Source organism: Lepisosteus oculatus, chromosome 6 (assembly GCF_040954835.1).
Source record: "Lepisosteus oculatus isolate fLepOcu1 chromosome 6, fLepOcu1.hap2, whole genome shotgun sequence".
Lineage (NCBI taxonomy): Eukaryota > Metazoa > Chordata > Actinopteri > Semionotiformes > Lepisosteidae > Lepisosteus > Lepisosteus oculatus.
The window spans coordinates 2,434,836-2,453,899 of NC_090701.1; the positions used below are offsets into that span (position 1 = coordinate 2,434,836).

General features: G+C 38.8%; 1 protein-coding gene across 2 annotated transcripts in view; it reads left to right on the plus strand.

Moving 5' to 3' along the window:
• cntnap2a (contactin associated protein 2a) overlaps positions 1-19,064 on the plus strand; it is a 460,034-nt gene that overhangs the window by 64,691 nt on the left and 376,279 nt on the right. The window lies entirely within an intron of this gene.

The window sequence follows — 19,064 nt, forward strand, 5'->3', positions numbered from 1 at the left end:
AGGCCCTCACGGCTAAGCCAAGGGTGGAGTAGTAACTCCCGCAGCCACCTTACCTCTTACAGACTCATGCCATGTGTCTCCTCCAGAGGCAGCCGAGACTGGCTCGGTGGAGGGTGGGGAGTTGCATATTGGAAGAGCCCGTCTGCTCAGTACTTCCTCATTCTTCCATTGAGGGTGCGTGGATCGGCCGAGACAGCTGTTGATCCAGGATAAAAAGAACTTTAAGAACTTTGTCCGCCATTGCACATCGGAAGGCCAAACAGGATTGTGGCCTGTAAAACTCACACCAGCGTGCACTCACGCGAGACAGGATTATAAAAAAATGCGCTGAGTACCTACAGTAAATGCGCAGCTGCACTGCAAGAGTAATTAGCTTAGTGACATTTCAAGGAGTCAACACCGTCCGAAAAGAGGAGCCACCGAGCCTATGAAATCTGATCACTTCTCCTACAGCACCAAGTTTTAGAGATATGTTCAGGTCTAAACCTTGCAATCCAGTGATTATTTCTACATCTTGCATTTACTGTACAGTATGTTGTTTCTGGCTTAATCCCAACAAATGAAGAGACAGATATTATTGTGTCTTGTGTATTAATACACATAGACACATGCTATTTTAAAAATAATTATGTTTAAATCTTAAAAATTATGTTCACGTATCTACAATATCTATCTCAGATGGCCCTTGTTATAAATCGCCCCTCTACACTGTGTCATATCACACTTGCAAAGGAATAAGTAAAGGTCTCACACTTACGTCGTATCGAGGAACTCAACACAAAAAATTCCCTGTACTTGTGTCATTCATCAAAGCACTCATCAAGGCGCTAAAAGACAGCAACGTAGGTGGTTTGTGGATTATTTTGTTTGAAATTAAAAAGTACAGTGAAAAGCAAAATATAACACAAAAAATGTTTCATCTTGTAGACATGTAGACTTCTTTTAGACCAGTAGAACGCAATTGCTAAGGTTGACTCTACCTGTCTCGAATTTGTTGTTTTTTATTGTTTTTAGGGTTATAGATACATTTAATATACCATATACCCATGGATACACTATAATGCATCTTAAGATAGTCACGTTATTCCTTATGGTTATTAATTTTCAATTTGAGTAATTTTACTACCTTTTAATACATGTTGTGTTATTGGGGAACATAACCTGGACTTATAACAGGACCCTCAGTACTATATTTTGTACCTACAAGTGAAACACACTGTCTAATTTATGGTCCCTAATCGAACTATTTTCCATTAATTCTTGTGGGAGTCTTCTGCTCTAAACCACATGGGCAAAGATTATGTTCTAACGGTCCTGAACCTCCATGTTTGCATTGTTCTCATAGGGGAAAAGTTCCTCTTCATACACCTTTTCACTATGCGTCTTAACATTTGGACCCCTAACCCTAACCTGATCTCCTTAATCATCTTGTTTTTGTGTGCTGCAAAAAACTGAGGGCACACGAGATTTTTTGTACAAAAACAAGTGCATGGCACTTCTTTACCAAAAAGGTTGTGGAAGGTGTTCAGCCATGGTGTTCAAGCTACTGTAATACCCTTCTTCCAGGGTCAATTAACTACTACGAATTGGCTAGATGGATCTACTATCGTTTGTGATGTTTCTTCTGTTCTCCTGTGCGTGTTGACCCGCCGGGGAGAGAAGAAGCTTGTGTTAGAAAAAGAACATCGAGTTTCAAGCAAGTCAAGTCTGCAGCAGTCAAGCAAGTTTGCAGTGGCTGTGCCTGACCTTGCTGCCTTTCGCATTAGGAGTCGGAGGTTAAGACACAAGGTGTGGGCTCTGGAAGCGGTGGAGTGAAACCTATTGCCTGTTTAACCAGTCAGCGGCTCACATTCTCTCACAACATCCCCGTGGCTCTCTCCTGCAGAAGAAGCGGATGCGCTGCAGACTCAGCACAGCAGGGGGCATCAATTGATCTGGGCAATTAATTCATTTCTTCTCATTCTGTATTCAGACACTGAGAGCACCACAGGCCAGTCATGCAGTAGATGCCTTGTTACAGTAGGCTTGTGTTGTTAACGGGTGTTCAGTATGTGATTGGATGAGGCACAGCAAATTCAGAGAGTGCCACAGGTTTAAAATGGGGGCTTGCATTGTCACTGAAAATAATACTATTTTTGGTATTTATGTATAAAATATGATTTTTAACGAAGATAAATCAATCTACAGTATTATATTGCCAGGTACTGTAAACAAAGAATTAATGACTTACATTCTAGTGATATTTGAAATGAGTTACTGTAGCATTACGATTATCATATCTGTTCTTTAGTATAACCATCACCACTGTTTTTATGAGGACATCGGTGTAGTAGTGAGCCATAACTGATTATTCTAGTATTACGTTCTCAAATGCAACAATCCCACAGAAAAGACTGGAAGGCTGGAATGAAAAAGAAGAATAAACCTCAGGTTTATACTATTGCTCGGTGTCTAATAATACCTCAGCAACTTACTCCTGAAAGTACTATGGTCATTTAACAGTTTCACTTCTGCTTCTGAAGTACAGCCTGACGACGGTAAAACATCGGAATGCAGGAGTGCTTTTCCGTCCTTCAGGGAAGGAAAATGTACCTCAAAGCAAACCCTCGAGGTGACTTTATTTACAAGATTCCAACTGCTGTTTTTTCTTAAATAAAATAAAAAACTTAGGCTTCCTAGCAAGGAAAGCGATCAATCGAAATGAGTCAGTGTAGCAGACCAGCTTCCACGTCATGCTTACAGTCGCTTTATATTAAATTAAGATTAAAATATTAAATTTAAATTGTGCTGTGGGAGCTTCTCATGACTAATGCGTTTTTTGCTGCTCTGCGATGGATATTCACAGTCAAATGCTATTGGCACAGTTCCACTGCCTTATGGCTGGATGGTGTCTTTCGAAGCTGTGATAGCACTCACTATTCCCTAATACCTGTTCGTATTTCATACTGGAAGTGAAAACTGTTTTTTTTTTTATTGTTGGGACGGCCCACATCTCTATCCAGTACTAATGGTTCTATGATTTTTGCTACTGGTAAATAACACTTCTTGCGGTTGTGTTGTTTTTGTGTAAAAGAAATGGGATTACATTATAAGTCTTTGAATAATCTTCAAGTACAGTAACAAGGCTTTCTCTGAAAATACATTTTCAGATTGAAAAGGCCTTCCAGTTATGACAGATAGCTGGGATGGAGAAGGGTGGTTTTAATTTGATGCTTGGCTGCCCTTCTAAGAACGTAGAATGTTTGATTTCTCAATATCTTTTTCAATTTATACCATATTGTTATTAAACAATCCAAAACAAATGGGTCATTTCAGAAGGCTGGTTATGACAGTAAGTGAAACAAGATAAAAATGCATGAAGCATCAAAACTGTTTCCACGTTGAAGCCACATACAGTAGAGTAATTTCTATTCCTTTTCAAGGGGGAAGTCAAATTCTACCAGTCCGCTCATATGGAGGTTTTGGGTATATCAATATTAAATCAATACAGTATATGTGCAAATTTTCAGTCTGATTGAGGGTCATGACCATTAATTTACATAATCTAATTTCTTACTAACTACAGTAATAAACTATCAACTAAACTTTTCAAAATCTTGCAAAGAAACAGGCTGTCCTTTGTAGGGGGCTCTCCTTTATTTACTTTATGGAGATATTCTATAGTCATCTTTTTTCCTACTGTAAATCTGAATATTTATCCTTTTTAAGGTGAAAAACACAGATCACACTTACTCTACTTGGAAACCTACAGTATGTGTTTCTATTTTTAAAATGGAACAGTAAAATACAGTATCACTGAAAAAATAATACAATATGTGCCTGCATGCAAATGTACTGTAAAGCATATCTCAAATTGGGAGAAAATAAATAGTAGATTTTAAGTAGATTCTGCAATTTCCCTCACGGGATTAATAAAGCATCTACAGCATCTATCAAAAAGAATGGGTTCTGGCATTTAATTAGAATTTAAGACCCTAGTTCTAGCCTTTATCCTTTGATCTAAAACTCACCCATTACATCTGAGCTCTGTAGATTGGTTGATATGAAATGTGACTATTGATATCTTATTATCCACTCAACCACTAAATGGTGAACTGTTGTAGTGCTACTTCTTGTTATTTGGTTTGCTGAGAAAAAGATCCATCTCATAATATTGTCGCTTTTTACATTCATATTATAGTAATTAATGGTTAAAATATATTATTTTGTGAATGAAACAAGCAATGAGCTATTTCTACTTCGCCAGGTCCTTAACTGCTGTGACATTTTGATCTCAGCAACACAAATTACAGGTGATCTAGAATTATTACGCTATAATTTAGTCTTCTCACACAAGAGATCATTTTTTAATAAAATCTTCAAACCTATAATCCTACAAAGCTGAAACCCAGTTTAGAGTTGGTCAATAAAATAACTTCAGATATTGCATATACAGAAATAAAAACTGATTACATTCTGACCTGTTGTTATAAAGTGGATTATAATATACTGTACTAGGAACCCATAGAAATGAACTCAAAGGAAATATCTTACCCATTGTGGTATCCACATAAGAATGCAATCAATTCAGAAAATGTAATCATTTCAGTTAAATAATAAATGATAATGTTTTATACTGGGGATTCATATATGATCTGATTTGAACTAGGGTGTAGTGTGTCCTTTAAACTGGTAATGAGCATCTCTTTGATGTTTCAGTGAAATAGATACTACAGGGCCTCTAATCCCTATTCAAATGAAGGTCATCAGGAGTCATGCTGGATTGAATTGTGCTGCCTTTTATCTCAGGACACGAATTGTAAGACTAAATTCAAGTTAAAAGAATAGAGCATTTCTGCATCTGGCTCGGCATTGATGAAATCTTGCACAATATCCTTGATAGTTTAGAATGTAAAAGCATGAGTGCTTAATTGAAAACAAAAAATGTTAGCCTTTCTATTTTAAGTTATTTTGGTATAAATGCTTAATATTTAAATCCAGTTTGTAAGACAGGAGAACACAGAAAACATCCTTTAAAGATGAAAGAAAAATTCTTGGGGTTTGCAAGAGGGCTGCAAATATGTAGTACTGGTCCTTTCTTGGAGAGGGGTAGTTACCCAGCCTTTAACACATAAAGAAAGTGTTTCAGATGGAACAGGCTGTTTGTTCTGTAAATTACTCTGGTTTAGGGCTACTGTAGGTGTGTAGATCTGGCAGTGGTCAGGTTCAGGGTTTTATAACTAACAAGCAATTAATTTAATATAGTTTGTGAATATATTAATATAGTTCACATAATGTAAGAAATCGTTATGCATGTTTTAACAAATTAATTATTATCCATTTCAAGTGCAACTTTACCGTCACTAAAGCCTGAGTGAAAGACAGAACCACCAGAAGAAATGATCATTTAAGTGCAACTCGTAACAGTTGTTCTGGCGGAACAGTGTACCAATGACACTTTTGTTTTCTGACAAACATTTAAATAATTATCCAGTTTTACAACCTTCAATAAAAAATAATTGCTAAACAGATAAGATCACTTTATTTTAATTATTTGGAGAGCATCTTTTGTTGGCGAAAGAAAGTCGTCTTTGGGGAGCGGGGACGTGGAGAGATGTTGCAGCTCGTGAAACTCCACAAAAATCTCATCCCATTTCACATGCGCCGATTCATTTAGCCATTATGTGCTAGAAATCACCCAAGTCCTCCTGCCAACATTTCTTTTCCAGTGTCTTTTCATTTTCTGACACCTCCCGAGGCACTTTCGCTGGAATGTTCTCAGAAGAAGAAACCCAAACAGAAACCCGCTGCTGTGACTGCTTCCCTTGACTGATATTTTCTGGGACATGTTGACTGATAAAAGCAAAGAAACTTGGATTAATTAGAGTAACATGCCCCCCCCAAAATGTTTTTACAGCCATCCAGACGGGGTCTCTCTGAAACTAGGGTCTGCATTTTTTTTCCGCTGGGGGATCGTTAAACTCGCAGAAAGTTTCTGTGTGCCGCCTGGGCTCACGGCACCGCAGGCCGGTGCCTTTCCTCATTTAGGCTGCGGGGCAGCGAGTGAATGGCGTGTCGGAGGACCCGAGAGTGCGGTGTCGTGAGACGCAGTGTCTCTGCTCAGTGCTGGGCGGCTGAGACACGCCAGCCTGGAGGTGCTCTCTTTATGGAGGTGAGTAAGCAAGAAGAGTGGCATTGCTGTGCTAAATTGACCATTGTTAATGACGCCCGGTGGTGGTGTCAGGGGCTCGGGGGCTCTGCTCCGCGGCAGCCAGCGGGTGATTGCCTCGGCTACTGAGCAGCTGCGGGCAGCAAGCAAACCATCAGAGATACATGTAGAGAATGTAACCGCTGGGACGATGACGGACTGAAAGAGTGGACAACTGCCATTTGGAAGAGGAGGTAGAGTAGTGTACCTGAGCCTTACTTTTTAATGAAGTGAAGGAGAATCCTGTCTGTGGCATATTAGGAACATTATTGTCTTTACGTTGATTTTTTTTTTTTACCACAAGTTGTTTCGCTGCACAACAAAATATGTACAAGTGACTCCCTTCTGTATTTAAACAGGCAGATGTGTAACGCTTGTTTGCAATTAATTAAGCTAAATTGTCTCGTAGTACACAAATGCACACATACTGCGTACTACCTTATACAGTATAAAGCATATACTGTAGCTATTTTACTCTTATTGGAACAGTATGGTATAGTTTACTTTGTTTTTTGTCTATGTTATTTTAACAATGGATACAGTAATTTAAGAGTAAACATACAGTAGAGGGTAATTCCATGCTGAAAAGTAAAGTAAAATAAAAGAAGAAAATACATGTTTCAGCTGTGGAGATTTCTAGAGATGTGTGATGATACTAAAGTACCCTACACTTACAGAAAATATAAGATTATACTGTATACAAACCTACTGTATACTTCATATACATTATATGCACTCAACATATATATGGATTGAATGTACTTCGAACAGCATCATTTTCTTTTTTAAGTAAAATCATTTTTAGCCTAAACAACGAGAGAAAACAAAAATAAAATAGGTACTGAACATTGTAGCACGTAGTTTCAAAGGCACAGTGAAAACAATTTAGCTTAGCAGTACTGTATTGTTCAAAACTGACTAGCTGCGTAAGCAAAGCTACAATTTCTGTGATACTTTATTGAAAAAAGATATTAGAACGTACATTTTCTGGGTTACTGTCTTGTTTGGAAGTCTTTAAAAAAATGTGTTGCACAGTCGGCAATGAAAAGGACCCTCTCCTTAATTAAAAGAGTTCAATGTGATCAAATGGGTCTGAATACTTTTACAGACATGGAATTCCAAGTTCAGAAGTGGTGCAGTAATTGTTTGGCTTATTTAAACAATCACCATCTCCTCTTTAATTAGAGTTGAAAAGGCACATAGCTGGAAATAGGATATTAATGTTTTTGGAACTAATCCATTTAAGTGTACTATTAAGAGGTGAAGAATCATAATGGTGTATATAATTTCTTTAGCTTACCATTCAGCACTGAAGTGAAGCAATTAAATGCAGTGCAGTTTCCAAGCCTAACATACGTACTGAGGGATTTCCATCATTTCCGGAAATTGTTTTCTTCACAAGGAGGCACGGTGGTGTGGCTCATGGCTTTGTTCACACCTCTGGTTCCAGACCTGGTACCGTCTCCTTGCCCTTGGCAGTCTCCTCCCCTGCGGGCCCAGGTGCTCTGGCTGCCTCGCCTCTTCTTCAGCTTCTGTTATTATTAAGCCAATGAAGGGCTGGATTGTGTAATTGAGGGCCTGGCTGGAAAAAAAAAAACAACAGGTGTGTGGGTCTCCAGGACCAACACTGGGAACCACTGTGTCACGCTCATAAACCCCTCCTCTTAAGGACGCTCCAGCCCTTTTGTTTTCAACTGATCTCCTGCACCTGCCTCCGGTTTCTGCCCCCTGTCCTATAAAAGCCAGGCGTTCCTGCCAATCTGGGCTCAGTTTTGGAACATGGAAGCCCGGAAGACTGGGTGGCACAGGCTTCATCACGGCGTCCTGACCTTCTGGGTCCGGGATTAGGGAGCGTCTGGTCCTGTGACCCCCCTTTTATTCCCCCGACCCTCCGCCAGATGCCTCTCCGTTTTTTAACTCTGTTTGTTTGTCAGGATGGATTACCTGGTCTTGGACATTTTCTACCCTCTGTTTGCCTCGGCCACACCTCCCCCGAACACCAGCGCACCATGGACACGCCCCCTGTTTTCCTTCCAGCCCCTTGCAGGCCTTTTTCCCCGTGTTTTCCTCACCCCCCCCCGGATCGTATTGTCTGTATAGGGTCCTGAAAGAACGCTCTGTTACACACTGCTCTAGACATGGAAACGAAACATGAACCATCATTATTGTAAGGTTATGATGCAATAGATTCTTAATGTGGGAATGCAAATGTATGAGTCTGTCATTTTTTCCTGAGAGAGAATATCCCCAAAATGTTATTTCAATGCCATTTTGTGGAAAATGTATCAAAATCCCTATCCGGTTGTATTCCCATATTACTCCGCTGGCAGTGTCTGCAGTCCCTGCCCTAGTTCTCTCACTTCAGGCTGTTTGGCAAGTTCTGTGCAGGCCATACAAAGTTAAATCGATAGTTTCCACTCCTCTGGTGAATAAATATAACAAGACATTAACACTCACCTTTGCAGCATCTGTCTGGTCAATTATAGTCTGTCCTTTGCATTTTACAGCTGAAGGGAATTTTTTCCTAAATCTCAGCAGCTTTGGAAATCTTCATAAATAGATTCAGTCAAGAAAGAGTGGGCACATTTTTTGCACTTTCGTTTGAGATCAATTGATTTTTTTGCCTTTTATCATCGTCTTGAATCTGAACAAGTACTGCCTACAGGAAACCTTAACTTATAACCCAGAGTTAAAATTGCCATCTCATTCAGAAAATGTCTTCTTTGATAACAGTTTTTTGTGAGATTTATGATCCTGAGCTTATTATGTAAATCACATACTGTACTACTTTTTTAAAAGGTAAATTTTGAAACCAGCCTTTTAAATAACAACATTTCCTGTTAAGGTACTGTATGTGCCATTGCATATATTTATACCTTTTCAAGTTTCAGACTCTGTATTTTAATACCACTCACAACATGTAAAATGTTTTCACTTTCAGTCCTGAGATGAATTTACCTTTGTCATGAAATTACCCATGTCAAACAGCTTTCATAAGGACAAATTCAGATTTTGTGTTTTACATATTGTTACAAACAAGTGGTTTCACAAATGGTGAAAAATAGAAATTAACAGAGCATCTTAGTCAATAAGTAAAATAAATGATCATAACCACCAACTTGTACAGATTTCTACAAGAATATATCTGAGCTTTTGGTCAAATCAGAGGCATGTGAATTCTTTATTCTTTATTCTCTGGGGCTCACAGCTTTGGTGAAGATAAGATGAGATAAGATTTTATTATCCCCTGAGGGAAATTTTTTATGGACACCAAGCACTCAGGTTCATTTACATAGAATGCAAACAAAAAAAACAGAAAAACATTGCACATTGTTCTATGACACAAAATAAGAAAACGTGGTGCATCACTATTGCACATATACAGTATAACACATAACAACATGTAACATTTATAACACATCACAAAACATATTGCACTCAAGTGGGTTGTAAGAGTCAAAATTGTGTTTATTCTTGAGATTTGCATTGACAGCTTTAATGGATAGTGGAACAAAGGAACGTTTGTATCTGCGGGCATTATGTACAGTAAGTCCTGAATACTTGGTAGCAGTCTGGGTTTTTATCTCTTTTGAAGAGTTAAAATTCAGGCACACTTGGTTAAACAAATAGTTATTAACTTTGACCATACAAACCACATAAACACATTTTTTCCTTAAGTAAATTATAAGTTTACAGACAAGGCGTTTCAAAGGCCTACAGTACGCCTTGACCACCAGGGAAAACCCCAGACTGCTACCAGGTATTCAGCAGTTACATAATGCCTACAGAGGCCAAAAGGAGAGATAAACAGTCTTCGAAACTAAATAGAATACAACCTACAATTAAATCTCTCTCTTCCCTACCTCCCTATTCTAAAATGCACCCACTAGCAGGAGAGGCAGTATTAAAGGCAGTGTTTGAGGAGATCACTCAGGAGATCCAAGTTCCCTAACAGCTACAGAATAGCAAGCTCTCTTAGCAAGGTTCAAATACTTAGCACCATTCGGTTCCTTTCGGATGATTTTGAACAAGGAACTCTGGCCTGGCACAATTTTCATGTTCCGTCTTCTCCTGTCTCCTCTCTCTCTTGTGCTCTGACCTTTTTTCACCTCTACTTTCTTATTTTCTCTGCCTTCATATGATCTTATATGGTGTCTTTCTCGACTGTTGGTTATCACTTTATCATTTACCCAGGACCTAATGAACTAGATAAACCAAGGCAAACTTTACAATTGCTTTGATTAGAGAATCTGGACCCCCTGCAGCACAGCAAACATCTCCTTTGCTTTGACACTGGAAATTTTACACAGCCAGGTGTTACACACTTTATCTAGTCTCTTAAAGACACTTCCTAGACACCTACAGTATACAGTAGCTGTAACATTACTTTCGTGGCGCACTGATCGACACTTGTTTACTGTTTGAAATGGTTGTGCTCTGAACAGGATGGCCAAAAAAGATGGGCCATATGGGTACTGATAAAATATTTTGCTTGGCGTAGTTTCAGGTGGAAAGGCAGCAGATTGTGGAACCAGCTCTGAGAAGAGACATGAGTTCTACCTGAGATTGTTGGTACAGAACTCATTTGGGGGGAAAGGCACTACAGTATGTACTGTAAATGCCGCATGGTACAATTTGTGGTGCTGTAACTATGGAAGAACATGGTTTACAATTCTCTCGATCTTTGTGTGGTGTTTTTTGTTCTGAACCGGGAACAAGACTCATGCACCAGTGTGCTACAGTATGCAACTTGTGCTGTCAGACGGGTATTTCTAGTAAATGTGACTGTGCTGTAGTGCTGTGTGTACTGGGAGCCTGCAAGTAACTGGGATTGCTTCCAAGCAGGGGCTGGAAAAGCTGCTTTTCTCACATATAGGAGAATACTAATAAATGTTGGGAAAATTACTGAAGGGTGTATTGAAAGGGGATGTGAGCATCACCGGGGGAACAGCTCTACTGCCCCGTTGTGAAGAAGAAAAAGAGCCAAGCTCTAGAAATCATTGTCATCCCACAAAGGACACGAGAGCTCAAGATAGTTCAGCTAAATTGCATTTCTTATTGATATCATTCTCGGGTACTAATGAAATTGTCATCTGACCTGTGCACTAGGAAGCAAACCAGGAAGGGCACAATTAACGAGGCCACTCAGTTAAAAGTGAACATTGATTTTGTCGATTTGGTTCAATTCAGAATACTTTATTCATCCTCAAAGGGGGCAATTTAAGCAGCAGGTAGTGCAATGTACAGCATAATTCAGATAAAAATGGTAAAAAAACATGGTATCATAACGTTTCTAACAAAAACTGCAAAAGGTCCATAAATGATTATGAGAGTAGCAGAGTCAGAGTGTGTGTGCATTGTAAGCACTCTATCCTGCACTACAAAATAAAATAATAAGTAGTTCATTAGATATTTAAGCAGCCAGTAATAAGAAAGAAAATGTCAAACATTTAACAACCGATAAACATCACCAAGATAAACAACATCACCAGCTAAAAACAATAAACATACAGATAGAAAAGAGAAACCAGCAAACAATTTGCACTCGCAAGCCGACACACGAGTGAGCAGAACCCCGGAAGGGGAAGTAGTTGTTGTTCTCTGTCTAATTGAGTCTGAATTTCATCCCCAGTTAGCAGAAATGAATCAGAAATGCGTACTGCTCGTTGTCATTGCCTGTTGCCAAAGAATTCTGTTGTGTGACGAAAATGAAAATGCACAATACTACTGTTTCCATTGGAGTGTTCTGTTAAGTAACAAGGAGGGGCCCATTATGCATTGCTTCAAAGAATTCTTCATTAGGGTTGAGGATTTGTTCCTTATTTCAAAAAGCAGCAGCTTCTTTCTGCTATCAGTAGTGGCAGTAATAGCCGTGTTTACATTTCTGCTGAGTCAGCTCTAGGACTAGATGATTGCATTTCTTTTTCCATGTTTAGTCATATGCACAATGCAGAGCCATTTTTTCATACTGTAAACTGCATATTTTATTTAACATTACATTAGATGCTCCCAGGAACTGTTGGAACAGAGCAAAACACTCTCACGAGCCATGGTGATCAATTGAGCGGTTCTGGAGAGGTGGGTTTTTAATTAGGGAAATGCTACAATGAGCACAAAAGGTTGAGCTGAAGCAATGAAGAAAGTACTGTACTTGTTGTGCAGTTTAAAATGTGTGGTATTGAAAATGCAGTAAAGGCCATGAAATTAAACAGCTTAAATCACCTTCTTTGTGTATAAGGGCTTAAAGTTAATATTAAATAGATGCAATTAAGCTACTTTATTACTGGATCTCACTTTTTAATACATCTACATTCAGGTATTTATTAGAAACGTTAAATTTTACTACTGATTACATTGTGCACACAGCATTGTGAACATTGTTCCCTTGTTTATTTCCATCCCTAGAGTGCTCTAAAGCAGTGCATAGAGATGGAGACCATGAGTGTTATCAGGGAAAGTCATTCAGCAGCACAGCACATTTCAGCAAAGCGAGATTTCCGAGATGGCCTCCCTTTTCTTTCCTCCTTTCTCTCTCTTTTGTTCCGTTTCTGAGCAGCACATGCGGTCTTTTATCTGCGGATAGAAACCAACAGTGGGAAAACCTTTAATCAGGCGGTACTGTCGGAGCCAGCCCCCTCCACTGGTTTCAAGTTTAAAGCCATCTCCTTGCTCCCCGGGGGCTGATTGAGCAAACTCCGGTGTTATCACCAAATCTGCACTTCCTGCCTTCATTGACTGTCAAATACTGGGTTCACTGGGTTTCTGAGAAATACTGTGGTACTCTTATCCCCCCTCCGAAATCGACATTCCTGTCAGGAAGCTCAGTAAGGCTGACAGTGAAAGTGCAGGCCTGCGGGGGGAGCTGTTCGAGACCCCGTTGGCAGCCTAGGGAATAACAGCTCTGTGGGCAAGTACAGCAAGGGGATTCGTGAAGCGCAAGATGTTTGTTATCCAGGCAGACCTCACAGTCGGAGCGCTGGAAGGAGCTGTGGCACCCACAAACCTGATCAAAGAACTCCAGCTGCGTCCCAGAGCAGGAGCCGGCTCTGCCAGATGCCTGAGCTCTCAGGGGCACCGCGTGATATCGAGAGCTTGGCTGAAACTCCCCATTAACTGGAGAGGAGGACAGCAGCGGTGTCCCGAGAGGGGCCACATCCTTTGAAAGTTTTCGGGATGATCACTTGTTTATATTCTCCCATCTAACCCATCAGGGTTCCACGGAGAGCGATTTCATGAAATGCAAAAGGCAGCCTGTATCTGTGCGTATCTGTAAAAGATGAAACAGCACGAGCTCTGCTTTCTCAGACAGCCGTGCCAGATATTTCCAGCTTGTTTCATTTGCAGACGAAAGAACTAATTAAATTACTCTCCCCTACTGCTGCACAGATTAGCACAATACTGAAGGATTACGAATGTGTATCTACAGGTATGGGCTCTCCAGGAGCACTGCAGCTGGTGTTTAACATTAAACAGCGCACCTTTGAGTTCTGTGTGAGAATCTTATTGATTTGTGTTTAGGTCTTATGTGAATTTCCCTATATAGAGCCAGATACAGATTTTTTTAAACTATTTGCTGTTGCCGTTTTCATTGCGCAAAACAGTATTTCATGACAGCAAGTGAAAGTGAAAAGAACTGAAGCTGATAACGGGTAATCTGCCTGGAATGAATTAGAACACACTCCTGTCTCCTCCTCCTACAAGATCTAATTTCTAAAGATTTTATAGTGCACCATGGAGACAAATACATCAGATAAGTATTTCAGCACAGCAGGAATACACAGTACGTATGGTTACCAATGAGAGGAGACTGTTGTGCCCATGTGGTAGCTAGTAGCCGATCGATCCAATTGCATTTATATCTTCAATAACTTTTAACTTTCTTCTTTCGTTTTGACTGGAGCTATCTTCGTTAATAAATATATGTTAATTTAATTTATACTGTATATTTAAACAAATAGCTCCAGTAGGTAGCTGTGTCAACAGTTATTGACACCTGAAGAAGGGCCCGCAGCCGAAATGTTGTGTTTCTTTTCTTCTCGTTTCAGCAGGGAATAAACCTTTACTTGGTCCTATATTAATAAATAAATGTATGCCAACACTCCTTCATTCTTTTCAGACGCAAAGATTTTAACTTAAGTACTTGTCTCTCTCAATCATATATTACCATTCTGCGTAAATACATGTAATACTACAGTACATAATGCTTGTTTTAACCCATAATACCACATATAATCATTTTAATCACTGCATTAAATTGCCACTGTGCTTTATAATTCAAGAAAAATTGCAATTTTTTCTTGAGCTCCATGAAGGAGCTTTTCTGCTTGTACATTTCTTTCATTTAAACTCCAGTAGGGGGTGATGTTGGCAGACCTAAGGGAAGAATGAGCTTTTAATGTTCCTAACAGCATTACAGGAGATCAGTGCTTAAACATGCGCAGTGATGTTGGAAGTTTGTCATGTGCAATGTGCAATGAAAAAGACAGGTGTGATTGTAAACAAGCAGAGAAATAAATTATCTTGGCTTAAGGACTGGAGATGATCTAAATATTTCTGATTTATATATTGTTTACTATTGTAAAATCTGGGCCAGTTATTACCTTTAATGTGGGAGTTTCTTATGTAATAGTAAAAATAAGGCATTATAACTATGCCTAGCTTTATTTAGTTACTGTTACTTGTAAACAACTCATACTGTATTTGTAGCAGGTTCCTCACAGTAGTTACTAAAGAGATAGTTTCTGGTCTAAGGATACAGTAGGTATAGACTAAGCGGAATTCCGTGGAAAGTATTGACCTTCAGGGACTTTGCAAATCAGACCTGCATTTATCAAGATCTCAGAAGATAACTGGATCATTAATAATGTTCAAGGAGAGTCTAATCTGACCAAAGCAATGATAAAAACTGAAGTATGTCCCATCTTTTGAACTACTGAGCCAAAAAGAAAATTATTTGAATTTGTCATCTAAGTTTCAAAGTAATACAATCGTTGTAAGAATATGATCATCTTCATGTTTTCATACAGTATACATGGATTTCCATAAACATACAGATAACAGAGGAATCCTCCTTTGACCAACATACAGCATTAGGATTGACTTTAAGAAACTGTGATAATTATTCCATTATCGCAGATCCCTTCCTACGGGATATTGCAAAGTATACTTTTGTAATGTCATAGAAGAGTAAAGTGAGAAAATATAGATAAGCACACTATGCCTCATATTGCAGAAGAAGAAAAAAATAAATAACATTTTGGCAAAACTGAATCATGATTAAACAAAAAACATTCAGGTAATGTGTGACTAATTGTTTAATTTTTGCTAAGTACTGTGCTGCCCTCCTCTTCACATTTTACAGTCACTGTGCATTTAAAGGGCAACTTACTGTTGGCAACAAGTCCCGGACACTGGGTGAAAAGTAAAAGTGTATTGAGATCGAATGTGCTGTTACCTTTTCATTGAACAAATGCAGACTTAACTGCCTTACAAGGATTTTAAGGTCTGTGTAAAGTTGATCTTTTGATAAGAAGAATGGCTTTCATTAAGTTAATACCATTCATTTTTCATGTTTGCCGCATTCCTGCACAAACGGCTCAAGGGGCAGGACATGTGGTGCGTTGAAACTTTGGGGGAGTTAATAAGAAAGGCATGCCAAGCAAAGCCTATTAATCACTTGTCCTGTGTAAACTGTTTCCTCCACTGACATGCTTGTGCCTCATTGCTTAATTAGGAAGGACTTGATCTACAAACACGCACTTCACGTTCAAAGCCATGCCCATTTCTCACAGCTCTCACGTACTGCCCCGCGGTCCCTCAAAGCAAGTGTATGCAGCTGTTGTGTAATGCTCCTGGTATGAACAATCCTTCATTGTTTAAATCCAATTTCAGTTGGCCAAACAAATCTCCTCCTAAAATAAACAACCACGAAAACACGAATGAATTTATACAGTAATGTTTAAGCCGTGTCAAAATCTTTAATAGATACTTTATCTTCTCAGAAGCTTACCACCTAACCTGTAAGTTATGAGTGCAGCAACAAATCATCGTGCTGATTATGTTTAAGTAATAAATACTGGTGACATCTACAGTACAGTATATACTGACCATACAAAGCCAAAACACTCCAGCTACATTATACAGACTATTTATTACCATTTATTCGGGAACTTCAGAAAGCAGCAAACATATAAATATTTAAACATACTGATGTCCTGGGCAAGTTTGTTTGAATGGGCTGCTTTGAAAAAATAAAAAAAGTTCTGATTTATTGCATGCAAAGACTTCCAGAGATACACTTGATAATTCACGCATCTGAAAAATCTGTTTAAAGTTTACAGGATGATGTTTTGCTCTTTAATAAAAGAACAATTTCCAATAATCTTTGGCTTGTTGCATTTAGTTTATTAAATTTAGGCAAAAAAATACAAAGAAATTAAAATGGTCAATAAATCAGCTCAAAGAGTTGTTTTTTTCAATTTAAAGTAAAGCCTCTGTGATTAATTTGATTGTCAAACATCATTATGTTACAGTTTATAGTACAAAGTTATACTAAATGTTTACTGTTATATTAAGTTTTCATTTTTTTCATTTCATTAGTGTTCCCTAATTCTGGTTCAGAGTATATACTCTTATTATATTTAATAATTTTGGTTGAAACTTCAGTTCTTAAACAGAAACTAAAAGGGTCAAATTAAAGAAGGAAAACCTTGAATTTTCTGTGCATAAATAAGTCTTCTCGAATCGTTGGGGGAGGTTGAAAATCATTGATCAGCACTTGGTTGGCAGTAAAGACAAGTAGTCCAGAGTTGCAGAGATACTGCAGCCCTGCCCATGAGTTTATTCAGATCGTTAAACAAATCCCAGCTGGATAAATGGATTCCAATGTTTTACATATACTTATAAAAACAAATAAGAAATAGCTAAATCGGCGGATCACTTGTGATAAAAGCATCAGCCAAATACAAATCCTGATAATATCTAATAATAAATCTGTTTCATAGTGAGAAATCCTGGACCACAAAAGGGAAGAGCTGAAGAAAGGTTTAATTGTGTCATGAATTCTAGGGACCAGTATGTGTTCAGAAAGAAACTACAGATACTTTACATATTGATTTCGCTGACGACTTCACTACTGAAGGTACCACAGCATTATTTACTCTCTGGAAGATATCCAGCTCAGATTAGGCAACTTTTAAATATGAAGAATTTGTATTCTGTACAAACTAAAGACACGAAGGCAAACAAGTCACCTAGCCTGATGGCTTTCAGATCAGCGAGACCATTTACAAGCTGTCAGCAGGCATGTTTCAGCAGCCAGCGTTAAACAGGAGCTGCTCCAGTACTTCATAAGAACGGATGGATAAAGGGATGAATAGAGATTAAATACACGGGAAGAATGTGTGCTTATTCCGAACAACTGAGCAGGTTTCAGACAGAATCACAACCTACCCGGCGTAGTGGCACAAGAATATCATCTACCTTCTAATACATGTAGTAGAAGCAGCAATAATTAAAAATGGGGGAAGTTCTAACAGATGGTTGGAAATATACAGTACAATACTTTTATAAAAAATGTAATGGTACTGACCCAAGAAATGATGGGCTTCTTAGGTTGACATATTTATCATGGAAAGGAACAAGTAATAGGTTTATTAAAAAAAAGAAGAAAGAGAACACAACGTTTCGGCTGTGGAGCCTTCTTCAGGTGTGAGGTATATATAAAACATTGGACAACAAAACAACAGAAGTATATATAAAACATTGGAATCCATTTATCCACCTGGGATTTGTTGAAACGATCTGAATAAACTCATGGGCAGGGCTGCAGTATCTCTGCAACTCTGGACTACTTGTCTTTACTGCCAACCAAGTGCTGATCAATGATTTTCAACCTCCCCCAACGATTCGAGAAGACTTATTTATGCACAGAAAATTCAAGGTTTTCCTTCTTTAATTTGACCCTTTTAGGTTCTGTTTAAGAACTGAAGTTTCAACCAAAATTATTAAATATAATAAGAGTATATATTATCATGGAAAATTATAGTTTGTAATAAAAAAATAGAACCACATATTGTACAGTATCTCTTATGAAAGATGTTCAGCATGTGTTATGATATCACCCTGCAACTCACAACTAGCAACCCACTGAAGCTCAGCAGGTGTGAGCCTTGTCGGTACCTGGATGGGAGATCTAAGGTTGCTGCTGGAAGAGGTGTTAGTGGGACCAGCAGGGGGCGCTCACCCTGCAGTCCACGTGGGTCTTCGTGCCCCAGTATGGTGATGGGGACACTATACTGTAAACAGGCGCCGTCCTTCGGATGAGATGTAAAACCGAGGTCCTGACTCTCTGTGGTCATTAAAAATCCCAGGGCGTTTCTCGAAAAGAGTAGGGGTGTAACCCCGGTGTCATGGCCAAATTTCCCATTGGCCCTTACCAATCATGGCCTCCTAATAATCCCCCTCTGTGAATTGGCTCCACTTGCTCTCCTCCCCACTGAGAGCTGGTGTGTGGGGAGCGTTCTGGCGCACTATGGCTGCCGTCGCATCATCCAGGTGGGGCTGCACACTGGTGGTGGCGGAGGGGATCCCCATTACCTGTAAAGCGCTTTGAGTGGAGTTTCCAGAAAAGCGCTATATAAGTGAAAGAAATTATTATTATTATTATTATTATTATTATTATTATTATTATTATTATAATAGGTTCCATGAGCTTGCTGAGCAAATTTCCTTTTCTGTTTTTCAAGATACAGATGCTTTTGGCCTGTTGATACTGTACTGTAAATTGTTCTTCAGACATGAAAGTACATGAAGTATATCTTACTGTACACATTTGCATTTTTTTCATTCTAGAATGGAGTTCTTTTTTTAAAAAATG